Genomic DNA, 19,837 nt, shown 5'->3' with positions numbered 1-19,837 from the left:
ATCGTGCTTCGTATTTTGCCAAGATATTTTTCACATGTGATTTTCTAAATGTAATGATTGATGAAGTAGTCACTAATTAAGAGCATACGGAATACCAAGTCGCGTGTCATCGCTATAGGCACGTCTCCTTTGTTATTTCACAGTTTTCACTATGGTTAACTCGAGAGTGCGTGATAGGTGTGCCTCCTTTAGTTTTTCATAATTCTATTAAGAAAATTATTTAAATATTTTATTTTTTTTAAATGTGTTAATTAAAACACAAGTTGTTAATAATACTAATTATATTGTTATAATTAATATAAAGTACGTGTAATGATTAAAAAAAATAAAACTACGTCAAATAGTAGAAAATAGGTGATATTAAAGAAAACTCAAAATTTAGTTCTTAATTTTTTATATGTATTTATATATTTTGGTTAAGTTATTCTACAAATGGTAACAAAAATGAGAAGTGTGAGAAGCCATAAATAATTGACATATGTCAAGTGGGGACCAAAAGAAAAAGGGTATATAGGTAATTGTACACATTTTCTCTCTCCACATGCAAGGCACATGTTAATACCCCCATCATTTTAGAACGTTTATAACTTTTTCGTATGATATTTTTTTTAAAAAAAAAAGTTCACCATAATAACAAGCGTTTTTTATCTTTAATATGAGTATGATTTTTGTTATATAAAATTTAAAACAAAAATCAAGTCATTGTGTCTTTTTTCGTCATTGTGTCTTTTCGCACACCATTGTGTCTTTTCGCTTATCATTGTGTCTTTTTTCGTCATTGTGTCTTTTCGCTTATCATTGTGTCTTTTTTCGTCATTGTGTCTTTTCGCACACCATTGTGTCTTTTCGCTTATCATTGTGTCTTTTTTCGTCATTGTGTCTTTTCGCACACCATTGTGTCTTTTCGCTTATCATTGTGTCTTTTTTCGTCATTGTGTTTTTTCGCACACCATTGTGTCTTTTCGCTTATCATTGTGTCTTTTCGCACACCATTGTAACACCCCGACCAAAGGCGGATTATACATCGGGGCGCCACATATTGTTTCATTACTCGTGACACTATTGGGTGTCAATATTTAATAAATACGTTCATTCGCGCACGCGCAGGGTAAACAAGATAACATAAAACATCATAAATCAATATATTATAAATCATAATATTCGAACAGCAAAAACTTGTCTTGATACATTTTAATCTAGGTCCAAAATAAAGAAACTTCCTATGTGTCCACAAGCTCCAAAACAGCTACTGCAAACCTGAACATGTGTTAAAATAAAACGTCAAACACTTGCGTGTTGGTGAGAAATCAAGTTTAATACAATACATAGATAACAATAAATCTGCGCGCAACATGTGTATGTCTGGTTTTCAACAAGGGTGTAATCTGATCGGGACCAACTCTAAGATTCATAAGACTGCCAGTGCTCACAATTGAGCTCACAAACAAGACAAACTGTGCATGTGTAAACAAAAGAGAAAATCATAAACGATAGTTCTCCCGTGTTCATCTAATGGTACCATGAGAACTGCGGAATAGACCGACAAGACGGTTAATGATCCACACATACAAATAAACAGCCAAGTCTACGTCCTCAACACATGGGATACTACGCGACTAAAGTTCATAAACAAGTTTAAGACTCTAAGTTTGTATGAACACATGAACATCCCAAAACATTAAAAGCAAAACGGGATTAGATACGAGATTACTCACTTGATAAACGATGCGGTGTAAGATAAAGCAAGAACCAACTTTAAACAAGCACAAGTTAACCTATAAATAAGATTATTGTTTTAAGTCTTGATTATAAGTTAGCATAACTAATAAGTAAATTATTATATATAATATATATATATTACCGGAAAAGCAGGGCAGAACAGGGAGGAAGACGGAGGCAGAGAGGAAGACGGCAGAGAGAGCAAGGAGCAAGAGAACAGGAGAGATTAAGTGTTTTGTGTGTGTAGTGTTATGAAAATATTATTATTATTTATAGGAAATCCCTAGGAGACATAATCCCTAGAAAAGGGGAAAAGATCTTTAACAGGATCAAGCAAAAGATATCAAAAAGCATAAGAAAACAAAAGCAAAAGATATGGAAAGATATGGCAGCTGCAGGGGGCAAGATAAAGCTGACAGGTAACAGTAAAAAGCATGGGCGGGTCAGATAAAGGTACTGGTCAAGCATGGAAAAAGCAGATCTCCAAAGATAATGTCAGTCACTTTTTCTGCCAACCAATAGGGTTGGTGCGCATGCTGCGCCGAAAGTAACTTTTCAGACATAAAGCAGATTAGGTCAACAGCACAAAAGATAAGACAACACAAAAGCAACGGCTAGATTAAACAGAAGAAAACTCAAAGGGTTCAGCGCGAGAAGGCTCGAGCGCGAAGGCAGACACAGAAGGTCAAGAGAGCGCGAGCGCGAAGGCAGACAGAACCAACCTTAACGCGTCGCGGAAAGAACTACATTTCTAAGCGCGCCGCGGGAAGAATCACATTTCTTAGCGCGCCGCGGGAGGAACTAAAATTCCTAGCGCGCCGCGGGAAGAACTATAATTCTTCGCGCGTCGAGGGATGAACTACGATTCTTAGCGCGCTGCGAGAAGAACTACAATCCTTAGCGCGTCGCGAGAAGAACTACCGTTCTTAGCGCGCTGCGAGAAGAATTACAATTCTTAGCGCGCTGCGAGAAGAGTTCGTCTCGCGTATCGCTGAAACAGGTGGTCTTCACGCAGGATTCCTTGTAAGGGGTCTGGCGCGTGGAGCTGCGCAGACAACCTTAGGCGGGAAGGAACAAAGGACAAGCAAAGAGTTAGAAGAAAAAGAGGGAAACAAGGCTTAAGGGCGGGACGGCGACAAGAGGGAAAAGAAGGCGGAAAGAAAAATATATTATTATTAAAAATAAAGTATAAGTATAAATAAATATTAAATCATAAAAGAAAGAGATCGGATAAGAGAAACGGGTACCTGGGTCGGGTCGGATCGGGGCAGATGTTACAGTCTCCCCTACTTTAAGAAATTTCGTCCCGAAATTTATCTCGAAGTAGGTTGCGCAGAGAACAGGTGCGGGTACTTGATCTTCATTTGATCTTCCCTTTCCCATGTAAACTCGGCTCCGCGCTTGGACTCCCAACGAACTTTCACGATAGGGATACGACTGCGCTTGGTTTGCTTAACCTCGCGATCCATAATCTCAACAGGCTTCTCCACGAAATGCATAGTTTCATCAACTTGAACTTCATCAAGTGGAATGTGAAGGTTCTCGTCAGCTAAACACTTCTTGAGATTGGATACATGGAACGTTGGATGCACATTACTGAGCGCGGGCGGCAGGTCAAGTCTGTAGGCAACTTTTCCTACATGCGCGAGAATCTTGAATGGACCAACATAACGAGGAGCAAGCTTACCCTTCTTCCCAAAGCGGACAACACCTTTCCAAGGCGACACTTTGAGGAGAACAATATCACCAACTTGAAATTCGAGAGGCTTTCGCCTACGATCTGCGTAACTCTTCTGTCGGCTTCTGGCAGTCAGCAGATGATCACGGATCTTGGCGATTTTATCGGTTGTCTCTTGAACAAGTTCGGGTCCTGTGATTTGAGTTTCACCCACTTCGCTCCAACAAATCGGGGAGCGGCACTTACGACCGTAAAGTGCTTCAAATGGGGCCATACCGATACTGGAATGATAGCTGTTATTATAAGAGAACTCGATCAAAGGCAGGTGCGAATCCCAATTACCTCCAAAATCAAGAACACAAGATCGGAGCATATCCTCAAGAGTTTGAATAGTTCGCTCAGACTGACCGTCAGTCTGAGGATGATATGCCGTACTCATGTCCAAGCGAGTTCCTAGCGCAGATTGGAGAGATTTCCAAAAGCGAGATATAAAACGGCTATCGCGATCGGATATGATGCTCAAAGGAGTACCATGGCGGCAGACAATCTCTTTGACATAAAGCTGCGCGAGATGCTCAACACGGTAGTTTTCACGAATGGGCAGAAAGTGAGCAGACTTAGTCAAACGATCCACTATTACCCAAATGCTATCATGTTTGCTTGCTGTCAAAGGTAACTTGGTAATAAAGTCCATCGCTATACCTTCCCATTTCCACGTAGGAATTTCTGGTTGTTCGAGCAAACCAGATGGGCGTTGGTGTTCAGCTTTTACTTTAGAACAAGTCAGGCATTTAGCTACGAACACAGCAATATCCTTCTTCATACCGGGCCACCAATAAGTAATGCGCAAATCCTTGTACATCTTATCAGCGCCAGGATGAATAGAATACCGAGATTTGTGCGCTTCACTCAGGATATCAGCGCGAAGATTCTCATCAAAGGGAATCCAGATGTGATTGAGATAGCAGAGAATTCCACTCAGATTAGGGACAAAGTGTGCTTCCGCGCCACACGCTAACTCGGCGCGAAGGTTACCATTACTGATGGATGCGCGCTGCGCGTTACGAATACGCGATTCAAGGTTGCTTTGGATCGGCGCAAAGTGAAGCTGCGTGCGCGGCAAGATACAGTTAAGCTGGCAGGGTTTTCGGCTGAGCGCATCGGCTACCACATTAGCCTTACCAGGATGATACCGGATCTCACAATCGTAATCGCTGATGAGTTCGTTCCATCGGCGTTGCCTCATGTTAAGTTCCTTTTGATCAAAGATATGCTGAAGGCTTTTATGGTCAGTGTAAAGGATACACTTAGTACCATAAAGGTAGTGTCTCCAGATTTTCAAGGCAAAAACAACTGCACCAAGTTCGAGATCGTGAGTTGTATAATTCTTTTCATGAACCTTGAGTTGCCTTGATGCGTAAGCGATAACCTTGCCTCGTTGCATAAGAACACAACCGAGACCTTGGTTGGAGGCATCGCAGTACACGACAAAATCATCATTACCCTCAGGTAGCGCAAGAACAGGAGCTTCACACAACAATCGCTTGAGCGTTAGAAAGGCTTCTTCTTGCTTCGAGCCCCAAATATACGGTTTACCTTTGTGCGTTAGAGCTGTTAAAGGCAAAGCGATCTTCGAGAAGTTCGAAATGAAGCGCCGGTAATAACCAGCTAAGCCCAGAAAGGAACGGATCTCGGTAGGAGTGGTCGGCGTAATCCAGTTCTTGATTGCTTCAATTTTGGATGGGTCGACATGAATACCCATCTTGTTCACAATATGGCCAAGAAACTGTACTTCATCAGACCAGAATTCACACTTGGAAAGCTTAGCATAGAGCTGCTCGGTTCGAAGCTTTTGCAATACCAATCGAAGATGTTGCTCATGCTCGGCCTTGGTCTTAGAATAAATCAGAACGTCATCGATAAACACAATCACGAATTTATCCAAGAAAGGCCTACACACCCGATTCATTAGATCCATGAAAACGGCGGGTGCGTTGGTCAAACCGAAGGACATGACCAAGAATTCAAAATGGCCATAACGAGTTCGAAAAGCAGTCTTGGGAACATCTTCATCGCGGATGCGCAACTGGTGATAGCCAGAGCGGAGATCAATCTTGGAGAAACAAGAGGCACCTTGGAGTTGATCAAAGAGGTCGTCAATACGCGGTAAGGGATACCGGTTTTTAATGGTGAGTTTGTTCAACTCGCGGTAATCAATACACATGCGAAACGATCCATCTTTCTTTTTAACGAACAACACCGGAGCACCCCAGGGCGAAGAGCTAGGGCGAATGAATCCTTTAGCAGTCAATTCTTGAAGTTGGCTTGCCAATTCTTGCATTTCAGCGGGCGCAAGACGGTAAGGAGATTTAGCTACGGGGGAAGCACCAGGGACAAGATCAATACGGAACTCGACTTCACGAGCGGGAGGGATACCAGGAAGATCATCAGGAAAAACTTCAGGGAAATCACGCACAACAGGGATAGCGCGAAGCTTCTTTTCTTCAGCAGGTTTAACCACATGGGCTAGAAATGCAATACACTTCTTCCGCATGAGTCTTCGGGCTTCGGCGCAAGACATAAGTTTAAGACCACTGGAGGGTTTTTCGCCGTAGATATGAAGATCACCATTTTCTCGAGGTATGCGAATCATCTTCTTGGCGCAAATAACTTCGGCGCGATTATGCGAAAGCCAGTCCATACCAATGATAACATCAAAGCTTCCAAGAGGCATAGGGATGAGGTCAATCAGAAAATCGTTTTCGTTAAGGTTAAGCGCGCAATCTTTAATCACTGAGTTTATTAAAATAGTTTCGCCATTAGCCAATTCAACTGAAAAATCTTCTTTTAAGTTATCGCGCGGTCGCGCAAGCTTCTGCTCGAAGGCGCGAGAGATAAAACTTCGATCGGCGCCAGTATCAAAAAGTACAGAAGCATAAAATCCGTTAAGCAAAAATGTACCATTAACTACGTCATTATTCGCTTGCGCTTGGTGCGCGGTTATGTTAAAAGCTCGTCCACGCGTTACTTGGTTTGAAATCTGGTTCACCGGATTCGCTTGTGTGATTTGCACTTGTAGTCTCGGGCACGCGTTCCGGAAATGACTGGGATCACCGCAGTTAAAGCACGATCTGGGTGTAGGTTGGTTGTGGGTTCTGCGGGTAGACTGGTGGTGTTGGCGCAATTGGGTTGGCGAGAAGGACCCTACAGTTTTCTGCAAGGTGACCAGCGCGGCCACATCGGGTACAAAGTCGACATGGGACTTGAGGTGGGTGGTGGAGTCTACAGGTTGGGCAAAAGGGGTGGTTTCCTGTGTAAGGTTTCTTAGGTGGATGGGCAGGGAGTGCTGGATTGGTTAAGGCATAGTTGTGGGCTATAGGAGGTGTTGGGTAGGTTGACAGTGGGTTAGGCGCATAAACTGGAGGTTGGTATGCGGGTTGCTGGACAATGGGCGGGTTGGTAAGCGCATAGGCCTTGCGCCTGCGCTTGAGGTTGTTACGGTTTGAGGGTTCAGGTTTGGTTTCTGTTGGTTCAGGGGCAGTCTTGGTGGGTTTGGTCTTTTCTGTTCCCCGCAGGAACAGGGTTCCTGCTCTGACATGGTTGTCGCTGAGCACAGCGGCCAACTCGATGGCGTCAGAGAGGGTTACTGGGTTTCTGGCCCATACAGAATCTTGAATTTCCATGGGGAGACCCCCAAGGAATTTCTCTATGGCTCGGCGGGAAGGGGTAACAAGGTGAGGGACAAGCAGGCTTAGTTCATGGAAACGCGTCGCGTACTCGCGCGCTTCACCGCTGTATTGCTTCAAGTTCCAAAATTCTTCCTCCAAGCGCTTAACTTCGTTGGGAGGGCAGAATTCTCGCGTCAGAATTTCCTTAAATTCCTCCCAGAGCATGCTAGAAGCAGGTTCTGCGCCACGCGCATGAGCTACTCCATTCCACCATGTAAGCGCTCTAGATTCCAGGACACTGGAAGCATACAGGGTTCGTCTGTCTGAGGGGCATTGGGTGTGGAGGAAAGTGTTTTCTATTTTCTCAAGCCACTGGAGCATCACGGTGGCTCCTTCAAGACCTGTGAACTTTGGAGGGTTACCCGCGTTAAAGGACTTAATGTTGTAACCAGAGGTGTTGGTATTGTTTTGGCTCAAAGCTTGGGCTATTGCGGCGGCCATTTCCTGGGAACGTTGCTGTCTACGCATGCGCGAGGCTTCTCTTCTCTGAAATCGGCGAGATAGCGGAGGCATTCTATAAAAATTTTAATTTTAGTTAATATCTTGGTTTTAGCGCAAAGTTTTAATCTTATAAAGCTTGGTTTCGCGGAGTCAGTTACTGTCAAAAGTTAAAGTAAAATAAATGACCCTAAATGCAGACTTAATAAAGGTAACAAATTCGAATCAAGAATCGACAATTCATGTATCACCATTACTTTCCGAATTCCTAATTTAAAATATACGAGCAAACGAGTATTGGAGATTGACGATTCATGTATCACCATGACTTTTCAATCTTCAATATAAAATATACAAGAAAATGAGTATTGGAGAGTGACAATTCATGTATCACCATGACTTTTCAAGTCTCCAACCTCAGAACATAATCGTAAATGGGAATTGAAAATCAACTATTCATGTATCACCATGACTTTTCGGATTTTCAAACCCAACAAACGAATATGTAAGAAAAATCAATAAAAATCGAAATTCAACAAAAATCGAAATATCGCGAAATAAAACATAAAATCATATACTGCGCAGGTGCGAGCATATTCATAAATAACGAGTAATTAACAATAAGCGCGCAAACATGAGATTTCTCTCATGCGCGAGAAGGGACTCTTAGGTATTCTAGGCCGTTACGTCTAACCACCTATCCTAAAGTCAACGAGCTCTGATACCAATCTGTAACACCCCGACCAAAGGCGGATTATACATCGGGGCGCCACATATTGTTTCATTACTCGTGACACTATTGGGTGTCAATATTTAATAAATACGTTCATTCGCGCACGCGCAGGGTAAACAAGATAACATAAAACATCATAAATCAATATATTATAAATCATAATATTCGAACAGCAAAAACTTGTCTTGATACATTTTAATCTAGGTCCAAAATAAAGAAACTTCCTATGTGTCCACAAGCTCCAAAACAGCTACTGCAAACCTGAACATGTGTTAAAATAAAACGTCAAACACTTGCGTGTTGGTGAGAAATCAAGTTTAATACAATACATAGATAACAATAAATCTGCGCGCAACATGTGTATGTCTGGTTTTCAACAAGGGTGTAATCTGATCGGGACCAACTCTAAGATTCATAAGACTGCCAGTGCTCACAATTGAGCTCACAAACAAGACAAACTGTGCATGTGTAAACAAAAGAGAAAATCATAAACGATAGTTCTCCCGTGTTCATCTAATGGTACCATGAGAACTGCGGAATAGACCGACAAGACGGTTAATGATCCACACATACAAATAAACAGCCAAGTCTACGTCCTCAACACATGGGATACTACGCGACTAAAGTTCATAAACAAGTTTAAGACTCTAAGTTTGTATGAACACATGAACATCCCAAAACATTAAAAGCAAAACGGGATTAGATACGAGATTACTCACTTGATAAACGATGCGGTGTAAGATAAAGCAAGAACCAACTTTAAACAAGCACAAGTTAACCTATAAATAAGATTATTGTTTTAAGTCTTGATTATAAGTTAGCATAACTAATAAGTAAATTATTATATATAATATATATATATTACCGGAAAAGCAGGGCAGAACAGGGAGGAAGACGGAGGCAGAGAGGAAGACGACAGAGAGAGCAAGGAGCAAGAGAACAGGAGAGATTAAGTGTTTTGTGTGTGTAGTGTTATGAAAATATTATTATTATTTATAGGAAATCCCTAGGAGACATAATCCCTAGAAAAGGGGAAAAGATCTTTAACAGGATCAAGCAAAAGATATCAAAAAGCATAAGAAAACAAAAGCAAAAGATATGGAAAGATATGGCAGCTGCAGGGGGCAAGATAAAGCTGACAGGTAACAGTAAAAAGCATGGGCGGGTCAGATAAAGGTACTGGTCAAGCATGGAAAAAGCAGATCTCCAAAGATAATGTCAGTCACTTTTTCTGCCAACCAATGGGGTTGGTGCGCATGCTGCGCCGAAAGTAACTTTTCAGACATAAAGCAGATTAGGTCAACAGCACAAAAGATAAGACAACACAAAAGCAACGGCTAGATTAAACAGAAGAAAACTCAAAGGGTTCAGCGCGAGAAGGCTCGAGCGCGAAGGCAGACACAGAAGGTCAAGAGAGCGCGAGCGCGAAGGCAGACAGAACCAACCTTAACGCGTCGCGGAAAGAACTACATTTCTAAGCGCGCCGCGGGAAGAATCACATTTCTTAGCGCGCCGCGGGAGGAACTAAAATTCCTAGCGCGCCGCGGGAAGAACTATAATTCTTCGCGCGTCGAGGGATGAACTACGATTCTTAGCGCGCTGCGAGAAGAACTACAATCCTTAGCGCGTCGCGGGAAGAACTACCGTTCTTAGCGCGCTGCGAGAAGAATTACAATTCTTAGCGCGCTGCGAGAAGAGTTCGTCTCGCGTATCGCTGAAACAGGTGGTCTTCACGCAGGATTCCTTGTAAGGGGTCTGGCGCGTGGAGCTGCGCAGACAACCTTAGGCGGGAAGGAACAAAGGACAAGCAAAGAGTTAGAAGAAAAAGAGGGAAACAAGGCTTAAGGGCGGGACGGCGACAAGAGGGAAAAGAAGGCGGAAAGAAAAATATATTATTATTAAAAATAAAGTATAAGTATAAATAAATATTAAATCATAAAAGAAAGAGATCGGATAAGAGAAACGGGTACCTGGGTCGGGTCGGATCGGGGCAGATGTTACAACCATTGTGTCTTTTCGCTTATCATTGTGTCTTTTTTCGCCATTGTGTCTTTTCGCACACCATTGTGTCTTTTCGTTTATCATTGTGTCTTTTTTCGTCATTATGCTTTTTTCGCACACCATTGTGTCTTTTTGCACACCATTGTGTCTTTTCACTTATCATTGTGTTTTTTCGCACACCACTGTGTCTTTTCTAGTCATTGTGTCTTTTTACACACCATTGTGTATTTTCGCTTATCATTGTGTCTTTTTTCGCCATTGTGTCTTTTCTCAAACCATTGTGTCTTTCCGTACACCATTGTGTCTTTTCGTTTATAATTGTGTCTTTTTTCGTCATTGTGTTTTTTCGCACACCGTTGTGTCTTTTCGCTTATCATTGTGTCTTTTTTCGTCATTGTCTTTTCGCACACCATTGTGTCTTTTCGCTTATCATTGTGTCTTTTTTCGCCAGTGTGTCTTTTTAGTCATTGTGTCTTTTTGCACACCATTGTGTCTTTTCGTTTATCATTATGTATTTTTTCGTAACTGTGTCTTTTATTTTTATTTTTATATAACAATATTACACAATTAAAAAAAACACAATGGAAACAACATATTACACAATGACACAATGAACAATAAAAAAACACAATTAAAAAACCCATTAATTTTTTTTATTTTTATATAACAATATGATACTCATATTAAAGATAAAAAAAACGCTTATTATTATGGTGAATTTTTTTTTAAATTATGTCGTATGAAAAAGTTATGGACATTTTAAAATGATGGGGGAATTGGCATGTGGCTTGCATGTGGAGAGAGAATGTCAACAAAGGTATGTTATTACTTTCATGCCATTTCCATCAATTTTTATTTATTAAATTAATCTCAGTCATTCAATTCTAAGATCAATGGACATGGTTCTTTCTCACACTTCTCATTTTTGTTGTCCTTTGTATTTTAACTTTACCCTATATATTTATTATAACTACAATTAAGGTTAACTTAGCCATGTTATAAAAGAATAGTTAAAGACTTAAAAGGACTAAGTTCTTTTGCATTGAGTTAGCATTTATCAATTACGAGTATATGAAAAAAACCAATACTGGTGACTTTTTTTTAAGTTAACATAATTTATAACTGTCAAGTTAAAGTTTATTTTTTATAACCACATTTTGATGATTGTTTGTATTGATAGATTACATTAAATTTTGTTCAACCCGTGTAAATACACGAGATTCTAAATAAACCAGTGTGTATTTAGAAATATATAAATTTCTCATTTTATATATAAAAATCTTTATTGAATTTACTGGATTTTATAAATTAAACAAATTTTACTTTATAAACTTAGGAGGCATTGAACTGTTGAAGCATTAACGAGAATGAATATTTTGCCATTTTAGTTTTTTTATTAACTTTTATAGAACCCTGATCACCATTAAAAGTTTACTCTTTAGATTTTAGTATCATTTTAGTATTTTAAACTTTTTAATCATAAATTTGATATTTCAGTTTTTTATGGACTTTGATAAATAGTTTACGCCTATTATATGATGATTTAACAATATATACTAATGTTTAATTGATGATGAAAACAAATATAAATGTATTTCATATAATGAAGAATGTAACTTGAATGGTATGTATATCTCATAGTCTAAATAGTAAAATAAAGCTATAACCCTAGAAGTAAATTACTGTTTGTGTGTATCTATGTAGACATGCATTTTAAATGTATGTGTTTGAATACGTATAGTATAAATATGTATGTATGTGTGTGTAGAATATGATATGTTTATGTTAAATTGTTACTTGATTTTAATATTTGAATGTGTGTATGATATGTGTATGTATGCATGATGATTGTGTTTTTCTGTTATGGCAAGTGTCGGTGTGAACTAACCCTCAAACTCTTAATCGTGGCTATTGATTTCTTTATAAAACGGAATTTAAATCAGAAGGAGAATTGAAGTATTCATTGAGTTTCTAGCCTCTAAATACCACCATGGTCACAAATCTATTCATTTAAGTTGATATATTTGTCCTAACAAAGGCAAAGTTCAACTTCAATCGATTAACTTCTCATTAAGTTTCGTTCATAGACAAAGTCTATTAATACTGCACTAGAAAAACCTCGGGCGTGTCGTAACAAAGACGAAGCCTCAAAATAACACTTAATGAAAGAAACAGAATATAACTGAGAGTTAGTTTGTTATGGATGATGACCGCAAAAAGTGAGAACATATTTTACTTTTGTGATGTAATCTGAAATTCTGTATTTTGCAATTTCAATTCCGTATTTAATTTGTAATCTAAAATTTCCATGTTTGATATTATTATCAGGGTTTTATTTGTGAATTTTGAAAGTTACCAACAGATTAGCGATGACTGTTGCCTTCAAGCATATTAATTATCATTGCATAACTATAGTCATTATACTCCGTAACTAGAATAAATATCATTCTAGTGTAATTACTTTAGTTATAAGTGCTATTATTTACAATTTCGTCACTACAATCTATTTTCTCCTTTGATTCATACGACTTCGCACGAAAATCTTATTTGTGTTAGAAGTGACTTAGAACCTAACTCCTACTATAGATAAGGCTAGCAAAATATGCGTCAAAATGGGATATGCAAACTTTTTTTTTAACTAAATACGAAAGTTATTGCATGGTTATCCTTTACTTTATACAAGTCGAGCTCGAGCCTAGTCGAACTAATCGGCTCCGCTTGTTTGCACTCCCAAGTGTAAGTCAACGGTTGTTTGGAACTTACCACCTGAGCCATTAAGAGGGCTAACTGATTCAATCATTCAAAGACTCCATTGAACAAGTTTGTAAATTTGATCGGATAACTCTGTGACTGATTCAGAGGTTTTCTTTTAGTGAAACAAACGCACTTTAGTGCTTACCAATTCAGATGTGGAGACTACCAAATAGTCCCCTAATAAATCTCGTAAGACTATATCTTTACTATCCTATTGTGACATCTGGTTAACATGTTGTGGCTCATGATTTTCTACAACTTACGTGCCACTATAGCGAGAGAGATTGCTCTAAGGTTTACATAAAAGTGTTACATTGTTAGAAGTTGTAAGAAATATGATTGACTATACATAGAACTTGTGTCATACATTACAATAGTTTTTTTGGGGACAAAAATGAATGTGTGCATTGAATTGAATGTCAAGCACTCAAGTTTAAGGGGCTATGAAAATAGAACAAACATAGATAGTGTATGGGACCATTACATTATTGAACTGAAGGACAACAATTTTGACATTTCGGTATATAATTTTTGTGATACATATGAAACTTGTAATAAATTGAATGCTTAAATGATCAAGTCGTATCATTCCAATGTACTCAAAACTATAATTCGTTTGATGTAAGATTTTGACTTAAACGTAGTTCTCTTTATATCAGGGAAGAAATTTATCCTTTTATGATAACTAGGTTGTTATCCGGCAGCCGGCGCGTTGCGCCGGGGCGCGCTGGACAATTATGTATTGGTTATACTCGGGTGTCGTTTCTATAAGTTGGCGCGAATTCAGTTGGTATCGACAACGTTTTTTACGGTATCAAAACTAAACCAAATAAATAATTCCGCAACGTATTTAAAATAAATTAAAAAACGAAATACCACACCACCTTACTCCTTCATGCTTGATTTAGTATGGAATCTATAAATACAAAAATCTATTTCAATTTAACAAAAAACAAAAAACAAATAAAATGGCTTCAAGAAAGCTCGAACTCACGACCTTTCAAGTTACAAGAACAAAACAATACCATCACAACAACTACCTTTTTTTTGTTACTTTTATTATTTTCAAGTGAAAAAGAAAAAAAAATGGCTCAAGGAGATTCGAAGTTGGACCTAGAGCATTCAGCAACACAACAAAACCACCACACCAGCTTCAACTCTTGACAGCAAAGTTAGTTTCAAATTATTAAATACCCAAAATAAAGTCTAAATATTAAAAAAAAGGAATCTTAGTGGCTGCCACATGGCAGCCACTGATTGTACCTCCCATCAAGTTATTTTAGCTATGCATTTCCTTTAATATATAGGGTAATATTATAATTAATTATAACAAGTATTATATTTATAATCTAACATATAAAAAGATTATATGTGTCAATCTTCGTTTGTTTCTCACAAACTCTCAAGCCATTAGATTGCTTAACTTGTGATTTGAAGATTCTCATGCGTTTGATCTGAATTAGGGGATATGGGTCTCATGACCCGGATAGTCTTTAGTTGAGTTATAACATCTTATTTATTTGTGAAACATTTTCATAATCAAACAATAATTTTCTTCGGTCATGGGTCTCACAAAACCCGGATAACCGTTAAAAAACTTATAACATCTCATTTATTTGTAAAATTCTTTCATCATATCAAACCCCAATTTAAATTTTCTCATCTACATATTCTTCGTCGCTAGCTATCACCGGTTAACTTCCGATTACCACTCACCATCATCAACCTCCCCTCTCATGCATAACCACCACCGTCACCTACATCAATTGCTCGTTTTTCATAAGACAAATATTTGTGTTCATGTTTGTTCATTTAAAAAATCAACATATTCGTGTATGTTTATGTTCGCTAACAATCTGGAAAACCTACACATCTCAATTGAAATAGCCAAACGTTAGAAAATATAATGAACGTAACAAACTAATATACACGCACACACACACACACTCACACGTATTCAATCAAAACAAAACTACGTTAAAAATCATAACAAATCACTACAAAATATATTGATCATGAATTTTTTTTTACGTTGAAGTTTGACTACAAAATTTTATTAGCAACTTATGAATAAATAGTGTTTTCAAGGTTTATAGAATCCCCCTAAAATGAAACGCTCTGGGATAGGGGTTTTAGACTTTTAACAGTTGGATTTAAACATTCACGTAGTACTTAAACATAGAGATTTCATTCACTTGTTGCGGAAAATAACAATAATGTCCTTACAAAATGTCTAAATAACAACTAGTGAACAAAAAAAGTAATAATTCAATATATATTGAATTTTGTGTTTTTAAACAATGACAATTTTAATTGAACGGAGGGAATATGAGATAACTGAAAACATTACGTATCTTTTTAGTGAGACGATTTTAACCAACATAACAATGACTTGATAGACCTTTTATCTTATGTTCTTTGTGAAACCAGTATCAATGTTTTTTATTCTTTCAAGAAATTGATTAAAAACTGTGACATGAAAGGAGAATCTCCCCAAGATTTTGAAAGCAAATTCATGTCATAAGATTCCAATTTAGGCATAAAATGAATCAGACACTTTAGATATTTTCGAGACCTTAAAGGTTTGTAAGCTATAATAGGAATCTATAGTACGGTACAAAGTTTTACTATAAATAGTATATGACAAGATTCACCTGTCGCCCCTCACCTTTTTAAAAGTACTCTTTGAACCACGAAATAGGTTAATTAATAATTCATATAGGGTAACTAGAAAATAATCTAGAGGAAACTTAATTCACCTTTTTTGATTTTATAAATGTGCTCGTAAACAGTAAAAAATATATCATACAACTATCCATACAATTAGGGGTGTTCATCGGTTCGATTAATGATTTAATTAATTTAATTTAATTTAATTCTTTAAGACATTTATTGGAATCAGAACGCTGGATAAAGGGGGAAATTCCTAAAATGAATCTATTTTGGAAAGAAAATTCATTTTTGTTTCCTAAACTATAGAATTTCAAAAATGTCCACATCTAACTTATTTTTGACCATATGTTAAAAAGTCTAACACGTCGTCAAAGATGTGTTAGACTTAACACGTCGTCAAAGACGTGTTAGACTTTCTAACACATGGTCAAAGTTGAGTTAGGCCTCAAAATACATGGTCAACGACGTTTTAGTATCTAAACACATAGCCAAAGACAAGTTAGCATTTTGTTTGTATTTTTTAATATTATATTACTATAACTAATATACTTATATTTGGTTTTTCTTTTATAACTTTTAATAAATAAAGTTTTATATTATTTTGAATAAACCGACGTAACATACTTATTTCCATTTTGGAAATTTTCCAAAACTGGGACAATACGGGTTGTTTTGAAAAAGCAACCATCCACCTCACCCGCAAGATTAATAAAAGTTTGTTTTAGCCATTTGAAAAAACAAAAATGACGCAAGGTAAGTGTTAGTGATATAAAGGGTTGAACGCTAGGTGAGGTGGCAGTAAATATTGCCTCTTTCCACCACAAATGTTAAGGTTATGTGTAGTGGAGAGGCTACAAAATAAGACAATTTGTGTCATGTGGCGCACAATTAGCAAAGTGAAGGTATTTGTTTTAAGGGTGTAGTGATGTTGTAGCCCCTATTAATTATGTGTGTGTATATATATATATATATATATTATACACACATAGTTAATATAATAATAATAATATTAAATCAAAACACACACATAGTAGAAATTCTAGTCGCCCATCACCTTATCGTCCATTTTATCGCCCCGGGGCGGTGTTGTCGCCTCTCGCCGCCCCGAAATTGTCGTCCACTACGCATAGTCTAATAAAGAAGATGCATAACAAATGCATGAAACTTTTCATTTGATTACAAGATAGATAAAAGTGAATCATTTGCTTTCTTTTTGGTTGTTAGAGACAACAAAATGTAACTACAGGAAATGTTGTTTTAATGGATTGTGCACAATAATTTGTCGACACCAAAGAACTATAAATTTGTTATTAGTTGGATCGGGTTTGCTATTCAAATTGGGATGACGACGCAGCTTGTTGCTCGTTTACCCGGCTCTCTATTATAGTGGATCCTTTTGTTCAATAATAAAAAATGTTTTGCTTCGATCATTAAGAAAACACTATTTCACAAACAAATTTGATAGATATAGTTAATATTGCAATTTTTACCTTTGAGCTTATGCAATTTGATAATTTTATTGTCATGAAATATAACTATAGTTAAAGATGCATTAATAACAGATGAACTTTAGTACTCAACTACCAAGATTTGTTGTAAAAGCAGAAATTATTGTGCTACATTAATATTATTGTGGTACACTAAAATGGGTCATAATTACCTTTTATAGGAGAGGATATGGCCACACACTATATTGCTACTCAGTTTATTCAAACGTGTTTTTTGGTAGGTGAATGCACATTAATGTGTGGCCTTTATTTTTTAGTATATTAAACTTACCATGCAATGAATAATAACTTTTACTTAGATAGCCCACTTTGCTTATTATTATATACGCAATTAGTTTTTAACTCAACCAATAGGGTTTGTGATTATCAAAAAAGGCAAAAACTTTAAAATGTCAGCGAGGTGAAGATCTTGGATTCAAGTCCCATATGATAAAAATTTGCTGTTAAAAATTAGTTTTTATTTATCTGAATTAATAAATTTTTTTTTTGACCTTTCTCAATAACTTCGCTTTCATTTTAAACTATCATTTTGTTTATTTTTTTTCTGATCTCTTAATCTAATTATATTAATAAATTAAGAATCGATTTAGAGAAGTCTAGAGAAGTAAAAGAGATATATAACACCACTTTAGAAAAGTTTGATAAATGGAAGAGGAAAATCTTATATAACAGACTGGTGTGAGAAAGAGATGGCCAAGAAAACTAGAGAAGCCTAAAGAAGAAATGAAAACCGTAGATTATTTGTTCGGTTTGGTTAATTCATTTTGGTTATGTCGTTTAATTTGATTTCAGTTTGATTAATCTGGTTTTTCTGCTCACTCCTATAAACATATACCGGTAGCGTTGTTGTCGAGGAGGTGTTTTTACCCGTACTCTTTGATTGTCTATTTCTGGAAAGTTCTTCATTTGTTTTTCCTCCTTCCCCAAATTTACCCTTTGGCTATGCTGGTCATCTCCATTTCCCCTGTACGTTTATAAATTTTATATTTGATTTTGAGGCAATAACATTTCGTAGTCCTTTTTAATAATCAAAATTTTAAAGGCTTGAAATTTCATTTAATACAAGAACTTAATCATAAGGATGGGAGGGGTGTATTAGGGTAAGGTACCCTAAAAGTGTACACCACCCCTTGTTAGGTTACATAAGTTATGTGTAGCGGGGGCTACAAAATAGGAAGGGGGAGGCAGAGCTGCGATTTTCACTTGTCCCCCTCCCCTTCGGGTATCGCCCCACATATCGCCAGGGGGAGGGGGAGGTGTTGTAACCGAAATTCACCTAAAAACTCTCTCCTTATCGCCTCACTACATTCACTCGTATGGAAGAGAAAATAGAATGTGCAAATGGACCCTCAATCTATACCTACCCAATCATCCAACGTCTTCATAAATACTTAAAAAAGAAGAAAACCAAAAAATGGTTTTTGTGTAATTGAGATGATTGTTGCCCGCCATCAAAGGGTTTTAGGGGGTTTTAGGGTAGTTGATGATACGAATGACATGACAATGCAAAATTTGTAAAACTCAGGGTAGTGTGTAGGATCACCCCTCCCACTCCAATAAAAATGTGCTTTTGTTATATTTTAAAAGGCTAAAGATTTAAGATGAAATCATCAAATTAGCCATTTTCCCAAGTTTGTTATAATTATATATTTTAGTAAAAAAAAGTGACATATATAGAGTCTAGTATTAAAAAACATGTAAACTTTTAAGTGTTTTTTTTTAAGAAATCAACCGACCCTTACCCCCTAATGTAAGACCCCATCCCAGAAAGACTAAAAGAAAATAATATATAAGTCCAGATAAATCAAAACCGAATATTCTAGTATCAAATTTGATTTGTTTTATGTTTCTTTTGACTCTTGAGATACATGAATTTACTGTCATAAAACATACTTTAATCCGTGCTAATTAAAAGCATGTCGTGCGGAATGCACAACTGTTTATAAGTTCTTATCTTTCGATCATGTGTTATTGGCAAATGTGCATTCGTTGCTAGCTAGCTGAAAGAGTTAAACATATACACAAAATGATTGCATATTATCCCTGTTCCTCATGTATTTCAGATGAAATGACAACGTACATAATACTTGGGTTTGCTATTTAAGACAAGATTTTGACACTTAGTAATTGTCATCATGAACTTACTTGGGTGGGTGATCAAGTGGTTTTTTCATAAGGTTTTCTATTGAGGAAGTTCGGGATTCGACTCTCACAAATGTATGCCACTTATTTGGGGAGGACGACAGTGTAAGTGGATACTAACTCGGGTAAGAAGTGGTTTGTATAGAAGTTTCTATTCAAAAATTAACTTGTGTGCCAGACTAACACCATTATAAAAATATATATCAATAACTAATACAGTCATTTAAACATACACACGCATAGTTGTCTATTTGCCACTTTATCAATAATGGTTATCCAAACATACTGGACATCTTTTGAGTTACAAGTTCAACCGTTGTTCTTGGTTGGTTTGTAATTTATGGTCCAAAAGTGGATATGTCTAGAGTGGTAAAATTGGTATAGCCTAACATAGTTGATTTTTTTATGTTCAATTTTTTCAAAGTTTCTATATTTTTTTATATGACAATATTTGAAAGAAAAA

The sequence above is a fragment of the Bidens hawaiensis genome, unplaced genomic scaffold (genome assembly GCF_021521415.1).
Source record: "Bidens hawaiensis isolate Kalapana, Puna unplaced genomic scaffold, B.hawaiensis_p1.1 tig00015706_1, whole genome shotgun sequence".
NCBI classification, from domain to species: Eukaryota; Viridiplantae; Streptophyta; class Magnoliopsida; order Asterales; family Asteraceae; genus Bidens; species Bidens hawaiensis.
The sequence above is the reverse complement of the archived record's forward strand: the minus strand, read 5'-3'. Positions refer to the sequence as shown.